Below are 16023 nucleotides of genomic sequence, written 5' to 3' on the forward strand. Positions count from 1 at the left end.
GGAGAAGCCATGGGCTCTCAAGGACGCGACGGTGGCGAGCATCATGAACTCCTCCGATTCACGGCTGGAAGAAGCAACCCTCGACGAAGACGACGCGCAGCAGAAGGAGAAGGACATCAACTCGCAGGAGAAGTACGTGCAGGCCGCAGCCGAGACCGTCGCCAACCCGGTGACCCAGCCAGTGGAGGACGATTTGGCCGACCAGCCGTACCACCTCTTCGTGGACCGCGGCCACCCCTACTCCATCCGGCTACGGAACCTGGGGCTCGTGGCGCCGCGCTCCGCGAGAGCCGAGTCAGCCGACGTGCACGACCTGCGGCGCGCCGCCGTCGCGCTGGTGACGCTCATGGTCATCGGGCTGTTCTAGAGGAGGCACCGTAGCGCGTACGACCGCGCCGACGTCGTCGTCACCAACGTCCAGCTTGTTACGAACGACGTATAGGAATATGAAGTAAAGAATCAAGCCACAGAGGAGACACACGATTTAACGTGGAAAACCCCTCCAATGTGAAGGGGAAAAACCACGGGCACCAGCCAGCAACAATCTCACTATCTCAAGAGTTTTTGGGTTACACGCCTATGGCGGCTTACAAGAGAATCAAGTCTCCACGAAACCCTAGCAAGGGTGTATATACCGCTACGCTCCGGCCCAAGCCTCCGGCGACGGGCCTCCGCTTCGCTCCGTCAGAAGCCTGGCCTATATCTTGGAGTGAATTTGGAACAACTCCAACAAACTCCACCTTGAGACAAATTCATCTTGTATCATAAATCAACCCTTCATCCTGAACATAACAAAGATAGAAAACCATTGGTGCCAACAATAGTCTCTTGGACTATCCAATTAAACCAACTAAGTTTGAGCACAGCTCAAACTTAGCAACAGGAATAGGCTTTGTCATCATATCAGCAGGATTATCATGAGTACTAATCTTGCATACCTTCAGCTTACCTTCTTCAACCACATCACGCACAAAATGATACTTAATATCTATGTGCTTAGTTCTCTCATGGAACATCTGATCTTTAGTGAGGTAAATTGCACTTTGACTGTCACAGTGCAAACTTATGCAAGATTCAACTCCACAAAGCTCAGCGTACAAACCTTTCAGCCAAATTAATTCTTTGCACGCTTCACAAATAGCCATATATTCTGCTTTAGTAGTAGACAAAGCAACAACTGACTGTAAAGTAGCCCTCCAACTCACAGCACAACTGCCAACAGTAAACACATAACCTGTAAGTGATCTTCGCCTGTCCAGATCAGCAGCATAATCAGAATCTACATAGCCAATAAGACCCTTATCAGTTCTTCCAAACTTTAAACAGGAATCTGCTGTGCCTCTGAGGTACCTGAAAATCCACTGAACTGCCCTCCAATGTTCTTTGCCAGGATTAGACATATATCTACTAACAAGACTCATAGCATATGACAAATCTGGATGAGAGCAAACCATGGCATACATCAAAGACCCCACAGCACTAGAATAAGGAACCCTTGACATATATTCAATCTCTGCATCTGTACTAGGACACTGAGCAGCTGACAACTTAAAGTGAGGTGCAATAGGGGTACTAACAGCCTTAGCATTTTGCATGTTGAAACGCTGAAGAACTTTCTTGATATAATTTTGTTGACTAAGAAATAGCAAACCAGATTTTCTGTCTATACTAATTTCCATACCAAGAATTTTCTTAGCACTACCAAGATCTTTCATATCAAAACCACTACTCAATAGCTTCTTTAACTTAGTGATTTCAATCTTACTCTTGGCAGCAATCAGCATATCATCAACATATAACAGCAAATATATAGGTGATCCATTAACATGCTTGATGTAAACACAGCTATCATACTTAGATCTTTTAAAACTGTGTGCTAACATAAATGAATCAAACCTCTTGTTCCACTGACGAGGGGACTGTTTCAAACCATACAAGGATCTCTTCAACTTGCACACATATTTTTCCTTGCCAGGCACTATGAACCCTTCTGGTTGATCCATGTATATGTCCTCCTCAAGCTCTCCATGCAAAAACGCAGTCTTCACATCTAACTGCTCAAGCTCAAGATCATGTGAAGCAACAATACTAAGGAAAGTACGAATTGAACTGTGTTTTACCACTGGAGAGAACACATCATTGTAGTCAACACCCGGAATTTGACTGTAGCCTTTAGCAACTAACCTTGCCTTATACTTTGGAGGCTCGCTTGGAGATAAACCCTCCTTTCTCTTGAAGATCCATTTGCAGCTGGTGGTCTTCTTATTCTTAGGCAAAGGTACAATCTCCCATGTACTGTTCTTCTCAAGAGACTGCATCTCCTCATGCATAGCAGAAATCCAATTCTCAGTATCACCACAACGAATAGCTTCTTTATAGGTTGCTGGCTCATGAACATTCTCCACCTGTTCAGCACAACTCAAAGCATAGTAAGACAAATTACACTCTTCAATAAGACGTTTAGGAGGTGCAATTGTCCTTTTTGACTTGCGTTGAGCAATAGGTAAATCCTCCCCTAACTGCAAAATAGGAGGAGTTTGCTGAACATCATCATGAGCATCATCCTCAGCAACATCATTATCATGGTCACCATGCTCATCAACAGGCTCCACCTGCACACCTGTATCATCATCAACATGCTCCACCTGCATGCGCATACGCTGCAGCTCTTTTTCTGGAACATGATCTGAGGGCAAACTGTCAGTAAACATCACAGATTCATTGAAAACAACACTCCTGCTCATAAAAGTCTTTCCTGTTTCAGGATTCCATAATTTATAGCCTTTGACTCCCGAACTATAACCAAGGAAAAGACACTTAACAGCTCTAGGCTCTAATTTTCCATTATCAACATGAGCATAAGCAGTGCATCCAAAAACTTTCAACTGTGAATAATCAGCAGGCGTACCAGACCATACCTCAATGGGAGTTCTTTTATTTAGTGGAATAGAAGGCGACCTGTTTATCAAGTAACATGCAGTATTAGCAGCTTCAGCCCAAAAATGCTTGCTCATCCTGGCATTAGACAGCATGCAACGGGCCTTAGATATGATGGTTCTGTTCATGCGTTCGGCCACACCATTCTGTTGTGGAGTATGGGGTATGGTGTGATGCCTAACAATGCCTTCCGATCTGCAATAATCATTAAATTCACGCGAACAAAATTCTTCACCATTATCAGTACGAAGCAATTTTACCTTCCTTTCAGTTTGCCTTTCTATCATTACTTTCCAGTCCTTAAAAGCAGCAAAAGTATCATCTTTCTGTTTCAGAAAATAAGGCCAAACCCTTCTAGAGTAATCATCAATAATTGTAAGCATGTAACGAGCACCACCAAGTGAGGACTTACGGGAAGGACCCCATAAATCAGCATGAACATAATCAAGAGTACCTTTAGTGGTGTGAACAGAAGTGTTGAAATGTACCCTTTTATGCTTCCCGAAAATACAATGCTCACAAAACTTTATTTTACTCGAAGTGCAGCCATCCAGCAGGTTTCTCTTCATCAATTCTGCCATATCATGGTGACTCATATGTCCCAAACGCATATGCCAAATGTTAGTTTTACTATGTTCATCATTAGTAACAGCAGCAACAGCGGAATCAGAACCAGGTAAGGTACACCCTCTAAGGACATATAACTTTGCAGAATTAAGATCACCTTTCAAGCAAACAAGAGAACCTTTTGATACCTTCAGAACGCCATCTGAACCAGAATATTTGTAACCTTCTGCATCAAGCGTGCTCAATGAGATAAGATTTCTGGACATCCCTGGTATATACCTGACGTTTTTCAGCGCGCGTGTCATGCCATCATCAGTCTTGATCTGAACTGATCCAATCCCCACAATGTCACACGGGTTATCATCTCCCATCCGCACAACATCCCCTTTCTGCACAGGCTTATACGAGCTAAACCAATTTCTGTTAGTGCAAATATGAAATGAACATGCGGAATCGAGAATCCATTCATCATGACCAGCAACACAACCAGCAAATACTACCAGACAATCTCCAGAATCATCATCAGACGCAGCAGCAGCAACAGAGACCTTACCAGCCGACTTTTGTTTCCTCTTCTCCTTATTCTGTACTTTTCTGCAATCCTCAACATTATGATTTGTCAGCTTGCAATAAACACAGAACTTTTTATTACCATGCGGCTTGGACTTTGAACGGCCTCTCCTTTCGTAGTTCTTTCTACCATCATTGCCATCATTGGAGGATCTGTTTTCAGTTCTGCCTCTCACATGCAAAGCATCGCCCTTGGAGGACGACGTTCCGTCATTCTGCACCATGCCTCTCATCTTCTCCCTAGACTGGAGAGCCTCATAAACTTCCTTTAGGGTTAGTTCATCACGGCTCAAAAGTATGGTGTCACGAAAATTTGCATACGAATTTGGCAAAGAACATAGCAGTAAAAGACCTAAGTCCTCATCATCATACTTCACCTCCATCGACACTAGGTCGGCGACGATCTTCTTGAATTCAGCGATGTGGCTCATCACTGAATCCTCCTCCTTCATCTTCAGGGTGAACAGCTTCATCTTCATCTGCATCTTACTGGTTAGATCCTTGGACATACAGATCGATTCCAGTTTCAGCCATAGTTCTGCAGCAGTTTTCTCTTTCAGACACTCCTGCAAAATATCATTATGAAGATGCAACTGAATTAGGGCGAGCGCCTTCTGATCCTTGCGGATCTCTTCTGGAGTCCACTCGGCCTTCCTCTTTCCGAAACTATCCAGCGCCTCATCATAGTCATGAGTCTGCGCCAGAATCCCCCGCATCTTGACTTGCCATAGCGAGAACCGCGTGTCGTAGTTCAGCAGCGGAAGATCGAACTTCATCGACGTCGTCATGAACCCTAACAGCAACCAAAGCTCTGGTACCACTTGTTACGAACGACGTATAGGAATATGAAGTAAAGAATCAAGCCACAGAGGAGACACACGATTTAACGTGGAAAACCCCTCCAATGTGAAGGGGAAAAACCACGGGCACCAGCCAGCAACAATCTCACTATCTCAAGAGTTTTTGGGTTACACGCCTATGGCGGCTTACAAGAGAATCAAGTCTCCACGAAACCTTAGCAAGGACGGAGCTACCAACCGGGACTAAAGGTTAACTTCTACTCCCGGTTGGTCCCTCCAACCGGGAGTAAAAGTCTACTCCCGGCTGAAGGCTCCGTCCGAGACTAGAAAGGAACCTTTAGTCCCGGTTACTATCTCCAACCGGGACTAAAGATCCCCTCCTATATACCCCTTCTTCCTCTCCGAGCCCGGGCCACTTCAAGCTCAGTGTTCTTGCTTCATCGCCGGCCTCTCTTCTTCCTCATCGCCGGTAATCACAAGATTTCTTCGATTCCTCCATCGATTCTTCGGTTCTAAAGGTTACCAACTTTATACTCTCATTTTTCATCAGTAGCATATCTCATTTTGTGGACTAGATATATGTGGTTTTTTATGATGGATTTTTTTTTATTTGTAAGCCATTTAAGCTCAAAATCACTTTAAAGTTTACATATTTGGATGAAGGTTAAAGTAGTTTTTCAAAACTAGTATTCAGCTTTCATTTCTAGCATGCATAGCACACTTCATGATTTAGAGATATAGAGAATTTTAGAGTTTTTTTAATTTTATTTATTTATAAAATGAGAAATTTATATTATATTAAAAATGAGTATATAGAGTAGATGGCAACTGCTTCCGGGTCCTCGGCCTCTCATCGGGTTCTAAAGCGACTAAGGCCAGACCTCCCTCTCATTGCATGCGGCAAGTGTGAGGAGAAGATTGTGATGGAGTACCGGGTGAGGAAGGAGTGTCCCAACAAGGGCCGTATCTTCTACAAGTGTCCGGATCGCAATGTGAGTTATTTTGTCGCATTTGATGATTACAGTTAATTTATACTTATTTTCAGGATGATTGTGATTAAAGTTTTAATTTTTTGTTTTAATTTCTGTGGGATGGCACTGGATGTTCAGGCTAGTACTGAGAGAAAAAGTATGTTGAACACGTGCAAAACTCTGTTGCACAGGCGGCTACAGCATAGAGGACAATGAGAACTGGAGGCGGTACCTTTGGTTTCGGTGTCTCAGGTTAGTGCATTCCAACAGCCATATGTTACATTCATGACCATCTGTAGTGTGCACGCTTCAAAAAAATTTTAAAAAAAATAGTTATACAGTTATAATCTTTCAGTCAAATTAATATTTTACTCAAAATATATATCTAGTGGGTAAATAAAGGTATTTTAGAGTGCTGCTACTGGTGGTATGGTACCAATGCAAGAGGTTACTTAGCTTGGTATAGTTTGAGTGTACTGGTCAATAAGAGTGGATAAACTTCACTCATTAGCTTCCGTCTTTTTACTCTTGACGAAAACATAGCTTAAAGGGGGAAAATTCTCTGAATCAGTGGATTTAGATAATTCACTTATGCATAGAGGATTCTGTCCAGCATGTGATTAGCGAAATCACCAGCAGGCGGAAGGATGGGACGTGACGTGAGTGAGATTGGCGGAACCAAACCGTGCTGCACAGTCCTCTCTGTGTACGTGATGCAGAGAATTTTTTTGCGCTTAAAGGAGTAGTAGTGTGATCTGTGATGTGGGTGGGTGGGTGGGTGGGTGGGTGTGTGTGGTGGGGGGGGGGGGGGGGGGGGGGGGGGCTTTGTTGGGGAAGAATAGACCAGCAGCAGCCGAGCGGCAGCCTGAGCTCTCGACTGCACGGCTTCGTCCGCGGAGGCAGCGTGCGATCGTGAGACAGGGGCAGGAAGGGGAAACATGGGAGAGTAGGAAATTCATCGATCTATTCCATAATTAAAAGATGAGGCAGTAGGCGCTCTCTAGGCGGCGACCCTCCGTCTAGAGCTTAGGCGAGCCTAGCCATGCTTGGGCATTTCATATCTATGCATATTTACTTCTAAAAGTCTAAAAGAAAAGAAGAAACAGGAGACCAGTGGATCAAGAGTTATATAGGACGGCCCATAAAAGCTGCACAATCACCTCACCTCTCACATTGTCCATTTGCTGCTCCCAGTCCCAGCTTGGCCGCATGACTCCAAGTCGCAACTTCCGCGCCACCCATCGCACCGTCCTTGCCTCCTCCGCGCCGCTCGCCGCCCCCAGGTCGTTCCTGTCCCGTCCGCGCCGCCCCGCTGTCCCTGTTTCTCCGCCGCAGCCACGCAACATCCCTGCAACCTCTGCCACCACCTGAAGTCCCCTGCCTCCTGGTCGCACCCACAGCTAGCCTCCTCACAGCCACGCTTGCCGCCTCCACCACCACCGGCCAGCCGTCACTCGGATCCCTCACGCAGCTCTGCTCGGGATCTGCAAGCATGCCACCTATCCTCCTCCTACCCCCTTAGGCGAGGCGGTGCCCCTCCACCTAGCGTTTAAGCGCGCCTAGGCGAGCGCCTAATTATAGTGCCTTGTGGAACACGGTTTATGTCTCATATTTGCCTATGCATGCATGTGCCAGATCACCATCGCCATCTACGTTTTCCACAAGTCATGGTGGTCAGGTGACATGATCCTACTGCGAGCAGCAATCCTGCTCTTCGTCCCCGGGATCCTCAAGTGCCTGGAGAAGCCATGGGCTCTCAAGGACGCGACGGTGGCGAGCATCATGAACTCCTCCGATTCACGGCTGGAAGAAGCAACCCTCGACGAAGACGACGCGCAGCAGAAGGAGAAGGACATCAACTCGCAGGAGAAGTACGTGCAGGCCGCAGCCGAGACCGTCGCCAACCCGGTGACCCAGCCAGTGGAGGACGATTTGGCCGACCAGCCGTACCACCTCTTCGTGGACCGCGGCCACCCCTACTCCATCCGGCTCCGGAACCTGGGGCTCGTGGCGCCGCGCTCCGCGAGAGCCGAGTCAGCCGACGTGCACGACCTGCGGCGCGCCGCCGTCGCGCTGGTGACGCTCATGGTCATCGGGCTGTTCTAGAGGAGGCACCGTAGCGCGTACGACCGCGCCGACGTCGTCGTCACCAACGTCCAGCTTGTTACGAACGACGTATAGGAATATGAAGTAAAGAATCAAGCCACAGAGGAGACACACGATTTAACGTGGAAAACCCCTCCAATGTGAAGGGGAAAAACCACGGGCACCAGCCAGCAACAATCTCACTATCTCAAGAGTTTTTGGGTTACACGCCTATGGCGGCTTACAAGAGAATCAAGTCTCCACGAAACCCTAGCAAGGGTGTATATACCGCTACGCTCCGGCCCAAGCCTCCGGCGACGGGCCTCCGCTTCGCTCCGTCAGAAGCCTGGCCTATATCTTGGAGTGAATTTGGAACAACTCCAACACAGCTCGGCTGCACCGCCGCGCTGGAGTTCGTCTCGGCGTGCCTGGTGCTGGCGTCGGGCCTGCCGCGGCCCGACGACAAGCTCGCCCAGTACAACCTCGTCGGCTACCTCGCCCGCAACGAGAAGCACCCGTGGTTCTGGGCGCTCGCCCGCCTGCTGGGAGCCAGGGTCCTCCTGGATCGGCTCTGCTGCACGGCGCCGCCCCAGCCGTCCGTCGGCATCACCAGGCTCGTCTACGACCACGTCGCCGGTGGGTGGAAGGATTACATATCAAAATCTTTGTACAAGTGCGACGACCGATGGTGTGGGAGCCTACCGGCGGTTCAACGAAGCCGTGGCCAGTGGACTCTGCAGAGGGAGGGATGCCGCGACCGCGATCGGATTCGGAAGGCCATCGAGGAGAGCCTGCGGATGCCCTTCCACGAGAGCGTCCTGCTCTGGCACCTCGCCACGGAGTTCTGCTACTTCGACCACGTGGACACCGGCCACGACGCCACCCGCCACAGCAGGATGGTGTCCAACTACATGGCGTACCTGTTGTTCGTCGAGCCGGAGATGCTGATCCCCGGTGCCAGGAGCAAGCTCTTTAGGGCAACCTACCACAAGCTCATGAAGATGCTCAAGCCGCCACCAGAGGATGAGCTAGCGGAGGCGGAGCTAGAGCCGACGGAGAAGAAAGCGCCTCCACCAAGGTCCGGGAACGAGATGGTGCGGAAGGTGATCCAGAAGGTGAAAAGCACCATCGGTCTCGGCTCGGAAAATGTTGTTCACAAAGCCTGGGCGGTCGCCAGCGAGCTGAAGGAATTTGCCAAGGAGAAGAAAAAGGGGTTCATCGAGAAGTGGAAATTAAGGGCGGTCGTGCGTTCTGCCAATGAGAAGGCAGACCAACTCATCAACGACGTCGATAACAACAACAATGCAGACCAATTCACTCTCACTGAGGGCGGCAAGAAGACTTTCAAGGAGATGGCAGTGGAGTTCATCATCGAGGCAAAGAACTTCATCAGCGATGCTGAGAAGTGCATCAGCGAGGAGAAAAAAAGAAGCAAACGAAGGAGGAGGAGAAGATTACGAACCTCTTGGAATCTGCCAAGAAGATGGCAGAGGAGTTCATCAAGGAAGAGGAGAAGACGGTGGAAGCGGTCAAGGAGTTCACCAAGAAGGTTGAGGAGGTCATCGAGCAGGTGGGAGAGGAGGAGAAGCTCTTGGAATACGCCGGGAACAAGGCACAGGAGTTCATCAAGAACGAGGAAAATAAGGCAGTGGAGCTCATCAAGATGGGACAAAAGGAGGCAGAGGAAATGAGCTCGAAGGCCATGGAGGAAGAGAAGGAGAGGAAGAAAAAGCAAATGCTGGACGATTTCTCTAGGAGTGCACAAGCGGTCATCAAGGAGATCAACGATCAGTTGGAAGAGGAGACGAAGAAGCAAAAGCAGCTCACGAAGCTCGTGGATAGGAATCTTATGACCAAAGAGGAGGAGCTGCTCAAGATTCGAGCAAGAGAGCACGCGGATGATAAGATGTGGGCGGTGATCCAGGGTGTGTTGGTGGAGATGCTCTGCTTCTCCGCTGGCAGGTGCTGCACTACCGGAATGCCCAGGTTTGCCGTGTGTCCACGTCACAGTGTCACACGGCGAAGCCAAAAAAACACTCGGCAAAGTCTTTGCCGAGTGTTATACTCGGCAAATGGCACTCGGCGTACACAGAGTCGGCAAACGTTTCTTTGCCGAGTGTTTTTTTATTGGGCACTCGGCAAAGACTTTGCCTAGTGCTAAAACCGACACTCGGCAAATACTTTTCGAAAAATATAAAAAAAAACCCCACCACCACCCGCCTGCGGCTCCCCCCGCCGCTGCCGCCACCACCACGCCCGGCCGAGGTGAGGAGCCGGCCGGCAGGGCGCGGTCCTGGCCGGCTTGTAGCTTACCCACCGCGGCAGTGGCCAGCTCGCTGCCAGTCCGTGTCCGACGCAGAGGGGGGAGGGAGCAGCAGCTTGCAGCGGCGGCTTCTGCAGGTCCGGGAGGAGCGGCTGCTGCCGGACCCGAAGAAGAGAATAGGGAGGAGATGACGGCGTGGCTACGGATCTCCAAGCGCGACGGCGGCTGCTGATGTCGAAGCGGGTTGGCTTCCTGGTAGTGGCGGCGGCTCCGTCCTGGAGCAGACGCACGAGCTCGCCATAGGGTTCGGGGCAGGCCTGCTCCTAGTCGATGCCGACTCCGACGTGCGCGTCGCGATGTGGGAGGAGGGCGCGTTGCAGCCCGCGAGCTATGCCTCGCCGCGCGTCTACTCCGCCACTGTGCAGATCCACCCGCCGGCCGCGCTTGGCTGCCCCTGGCCGTGGTCGTGCCAGCCGCGCCCGCCGTGAGAGGAGGGGAGGGGGCGGCGCCGGGAGAGGGGGCGCCGGGAGAGGGATGGGAGGGGGCGCGGGCGGGAGATGAAGGGAGAGCACCGGGAGAGGGAGGCAGGGGAGGGGCCGGCGGCACCGGGAGAGGGAGGGGAGGCCCGTGGGAGGGAGGGGGCGGCCGGGCGAGTTTATAAGGTTGTGAGTTTGCCGAGTGCCAGATCGGGACACTCGGCAAAGCCACATCTTTGCCGAGTGCCAGATCGGGGGACTCGGCAAACCCTTTTTTTTATTTTCCTTCTTTACCTTCTTTTCCACAACGTGTTTCAAGGTTAGAAGAGAAAAAATGAAATTATTTGTCGAGTGCCAAATAATTACACTCGACAAACATATTTCTTTGCCGAGTGCCAAACAATTAAACTCGGCAAACATATTTATTCGCCGAGTGCTTAGTTTTGCCGAGTGTTTTTTTCTAGTTTACCGAGTGTCGAACTTTGCCAAGTGTTTTTTTCCTCGTTTGTCAAGTGCAATTATTTTACTGAGTGTTTTTTTTGCAACACTTAGCTTGTTTGCTGAGTGTCCGATGGATTGCACTCGGCAAACCCTCTTGCACTCGGCTTACCTACTGATTCCGGTAGTGCCGAGGGTACCTGCACGCCAAGAGCCTGGGCAACGGCGGCGAGTTACCTCTCCTACGTCTGGCTCCTCCTGTCCTACATGGGGATGGAGACCATGCCGGAGAGGATGCAGAGGCCAGAGCTGCCCGTGGTTGGGGACACCGGAGCTCTTGTAAAGACACCCACGGATGAGGACATGGACGACCCCGTCGGTGCCCACGGATGAGGACATGGACGACCCCGTCGGTGAACACAACGTTTGATCGCTTTGATGGACGGACACAACAGAGCGCTGATGAGTGATTAGCCGTCCGTGGAGATTGCATGGTCTCGTGTTTCTGGTTGCCCTTGATTTCTGCACGAATTTTCGTTTCCTCAGTCGGTCTGTTTCAGGGATGTGTGCTAAGTGTCGTCGTTTGTGTGGCCTGACACTAATCGTGTTCTGTAAATCATATAAAGCTATATACACAGGCCCGTTAGGTTTGCTTGTGCAAGTTACATTCAATGCGTATATGTGTCCGTCTGAGTTAATTATGTCATTATGTGTTAACTAAAAGGTTCAAATGCTTTAATTACTACTGTATATAGTACGTTCTTCCCGTTGTTATCAATTGTTTTATTTTGTCCTTGGATTCAAATGGAAAATTCTTGACAGTACATGGATCACATTTTAGGATGCAAGTTTTACCTTCCTTGCTCATTAGACAGGCACAGGGACGGGAGCTTTGCTTGGGCGCTGAGCTGAGGTAGCCGAGCGCTCTCCACACTCCTTTACAGGCGTCCACCAAAAACCGCCGGCGTGCTCCCGCACAGGCGTCCACCTCCACCCCCCCCCCCCCCCCCCCCCCCCCCCCCCCCCCCCCCCCCCAACCCCCCAAGGTTATGCTCAAATGTGGAGCTCTCCGGTTCGTGGTGCACCCTGTGAAACGCCGGATGAAGCGATCGCATTGAGGTTCAAGAAGACATTCCAGGAGCCGCTGTCCGCAGCGAAGCGGGCTGCAATGCGCGAGTTGTTCCCCAAAAGGCGTCGCTCTGGGGGCAAGGAAACGTGTGCTGGGTGCTGATGTGCCAAGTTATCGCAAGACTGGTTTGCCACGATAGCACAAAACATGCTGGTGTGGAACGTCTGTGGTCTTAATGGCCGCGCGCGTCGTAGTGTAGTTCGCAAGTTTGTCGTGCAAGAGCAGGTCTCCGTCATGTGTCCTGAAGAGACTAAGGAGATGAACGCCGAGGCGCCTTCTTGGTGGCTAACTTGCGTCTATGGACCGGTGGCCAACGATGACAAAGTCGAATTCCTAGGTGAGCTGGCAACAATCAGTGGGGCATGCCAAGGTCGCTGGCTCATCTGTGGTGATTTCAGTCGGCCCTGTCGCAACTAGTTGCTCGGGGAGCAAGCGAGTATGGCTCCTGCAGTCACGAATTGCTTTCCAAGATGTAGCGTTACTTTGAGTCTTTATCAGTGTTGTGTTTCCCTCTTGTTCGGCCTCATCATCTAATCCGGGCATATCGCTTGTATGACAATGATGCTTTGTAATCCCTGCTACCCACTTAATGAAATACATGCATAAGCTTTTTCGTGAAAAAAAATGGTAAGCCCGAGCCGCAAAGCTGAACCTCCGTCCCTAGATGGCCAAGCTCGGTCTTCGCCCCCCTGGAGCTCCGTCCTCGCCCGCCTCTGCACTCAATCCTTACACCGAGCCATTTGTTCAAGGTCAGGCAGCCCCTCCTCGTCGCGCTTGCTTTGTGGCGTCCAGTTGGACGTGTCTTCAGAGGATTGTGACTCCGACGAAGGTTACATTTCTCCCTCCTTCCTTGTTGTGGCGAAGGGGAAGGGGAAGGGCAAGGTGGTGGCTGAGGCTAGTCAGTAGCTGGCAATTCTTCCTTCATGGCCAATGCTTGCCGGTCGTCTAGTTTGGTCCACTACTACAGATTGACTTATCACTATCGTCACTTTCACTGTCGTAGCGATAAAAGCGTCAGTGTGATACTTCCATCATCGGTTGGACCAATAGGGAGGCCTCCTAAGGATGGAAACCAGTAATTGAAAACCATCAATGCGGCGGTGGAAGTGGGGTTGAATTCCACCGTCGTTTGGAACACCGAGCCGACTGGGATAGGCGTTATGGCCGCCGGCCCTACACGACCGTTTGGTATACCGGCGGTAGTAAATTCAACGTGAGTTATTTCTCCATTTCCCAACTACACATAACATAGTTGGATCACCATTACTTTCGTCTTCCCTGATGCTTATATTAACTGCTCCTCTCTGTTTTTCCATCTTCAAGGTTGGCCTATTTAAGCCAGGGCTGGATGCACTTTTTGGCAATCCACACATTCCTTCCTCTTAGATACAGACAAAGCTCTTGAGCCAACCATCTATATTTTCTTCATCGCCATGGCGTTCCTTCTCCAACTCCTCTGGCGGCGGCAGCGGCGTTGGGAGAAGGCCTTCAAGATTGGGTACTACCAGCATCTAGGCGCAGCGGGGGTTGCTCGATCTAGGTGCTAGTAGAAGTTTTGCGATTAAGGGGGTTCACTTATTTAGGCAAGTCAAGGGGTACTCAATGCACTTTGGTATCCCTGGTTTGCCCTGCACATTTCTTGTGCCGATTCACCATCCCGGCGCCCTGGCGATCCTCCTTCCTCTGGAGCAGCGGCGGCGACGACCGCGCTTCTCTTCCACGCCCTCCTCGTGACCATGAGACGTGAGCACCACCATATCCTAATCGACAAGGAAGTTACTACATAAGAAATGTGGACAAAAAATGGTTTCCTTCATTTTTTCTTACTACTAAACTTACATGTTGTTAATTAGTCATCCTATGCAGGAATGCACATGATCGCGACCATGAGAGATGGAGATGCTCCTTTTGCTCTCTCTCGATCGTGAGAGGTGCAGCAGGGAAGGTAAAGCGCCTCACTGAGATGCTCCTCTCTCGCTCTCTCTCTCTCTCTCTCTCTCTCTCTCTCTCTCTCTCTCTCTCTCTCTCTCTCTCTACCGTGAGAGGTGTAGATGCTAGTGGAAGTTTTGCGAGGTGCTGCCTCATCCTTAGCTTGCACTGCCGGTCTCTAGACTCAACTATGGGATGTACCAGTACTCGACAGGTCTTTGTTATTGTACACCCAATAGTCTTCGATAGGTCTTTGTTATTATACAACTAGAATGCAACTGAAGTTATCAATGAAATTGCTGTGATGATTGTTACTGTGTCATTTATATATAGTTTTTACCTTAAAAACAATTAATAACTAAATGGATGTGATGCTTGTTGCTCCATTTTTTGAAGTGTCATAGTATTTGCCTTGGCTACATAGACGTGAGCTAAAGCACCTCACTGAGATGGTGCTGGGGTGGAAGTATTTACCTTGGTTTATTTGCAAATTGTTATTATTGTAGCTCCCGTCGCCGTTTCATACAGTGGTTCAGCGTTAGTGTTAGATTGTAAAGTGCAGGGAATCAAATGGTCTGCATCGTCTTCCCTACTCCGTCGCCTGCGACTCACGTGGGTGGCCGTGGATGTCACGGACCTTGACTATTGCGTTCCCCGCTCATGTTTATTAGTGGAGATGACTTGAATAACTTGTATTAAGAAATTGGAAACATGTGCAAGGGAATCTGAACCGCATCATATGAGAAGGTAGGTAACTATAACGAGTTTAGAAAGGAATCGTACTTGTGTATCATTGTATTAAGGAGAATGAAGAGTTTAGCATACAAAAAAAGAGTTTATCATACAAATCCCGGTCATCCAGATATATACATATCAACATTGATCTGCATAGAATCTACCATATTGATCTGAAGAACCTATCACACTCGTAGCAGATCCTACACTCCTCGCTGCAGAACATAGCCCACTCCTCCCAACCTTCACATCCTACATGGACGCCGTAGCCTCTGCCTCCGCACTGATGTCCGTCCTAGCGACGCACCGGCATGGCCAGAGGAGACAGAGGACTAGACTGACCTGGCGCCGGCCGCCTAGAAAAGTCCTTCAACACGAACATGGCTGTTGGAGCACCGTGTACATATCTCATTCTTCCACACCACATTCACCGCCGGGCCCACTTCATCACCTTTGACCTTCCTCAACCACCGCCGGGCAATGTTGTCATTGCCGGCATCGCTATTGGACCAGTGGAGCACAAGGAAGAGAACAAATGCAGCAACATCATGGCCTGCCACGGCGGAGCGCTCAAGCATGTCAAGCCGCGGCACGAGCACAGTGCAGTCTTCCACTAAGACAACGCGCATCCCAGCGTAGAAGCAAGCCTCTGGGTTACTGACGCTAGCAAGCCTGGCGATGAGCTTGGCGCGGTAATCGTGGTCGTAGAACTGGTTCTAAGTCCCAAGGTGTATCCCACGTAGTAGCACCCGCCATAGTGGTATGCTCCGTCCCACTACGACGTCGCCGCACACCCTATGCATCTACGAATAGGTTGCCTGCAGGCTGCCAAGATCTTCCATGGGATCCGCTGCAGCCACAGCGACGCGGCTAGCAATCTCAACAGCCATATCCTTCGGGAGCTTCTCCATGGAACGAGGACATGCGCGGCGGCTGCAAAAGATGGATCCTCGGGTCGGGGAGCGATGTCACGGTAGGGCGGAGCACTAGGGAGGGGGATCAGAGCAGAGCAAGGTGAGTTCCAAAAAACCCCTCTTGGGATTTTATGATCGCTCCGTTCTTGAAGGTTCCGCCGCGCGTGGACGTCGAACGTCTCGGGGAAGTCAATCATCATCCTCCATGT

This window comes from Miscanthus floridulus, chromosome 10, assembly GCF_019320115.1.
Source record: "Miscanthus floridulus cultivar M001 chromosome 10, ASM1932011v1, whole genome shotgun sequence".
Classification (NCBI taxonomy): Eukaryota; Viridiplantae; Streptophyta; class Magnoliopsida; order Poales; family Poaceae; genus Miscanthus; species Miscanthus floridulus.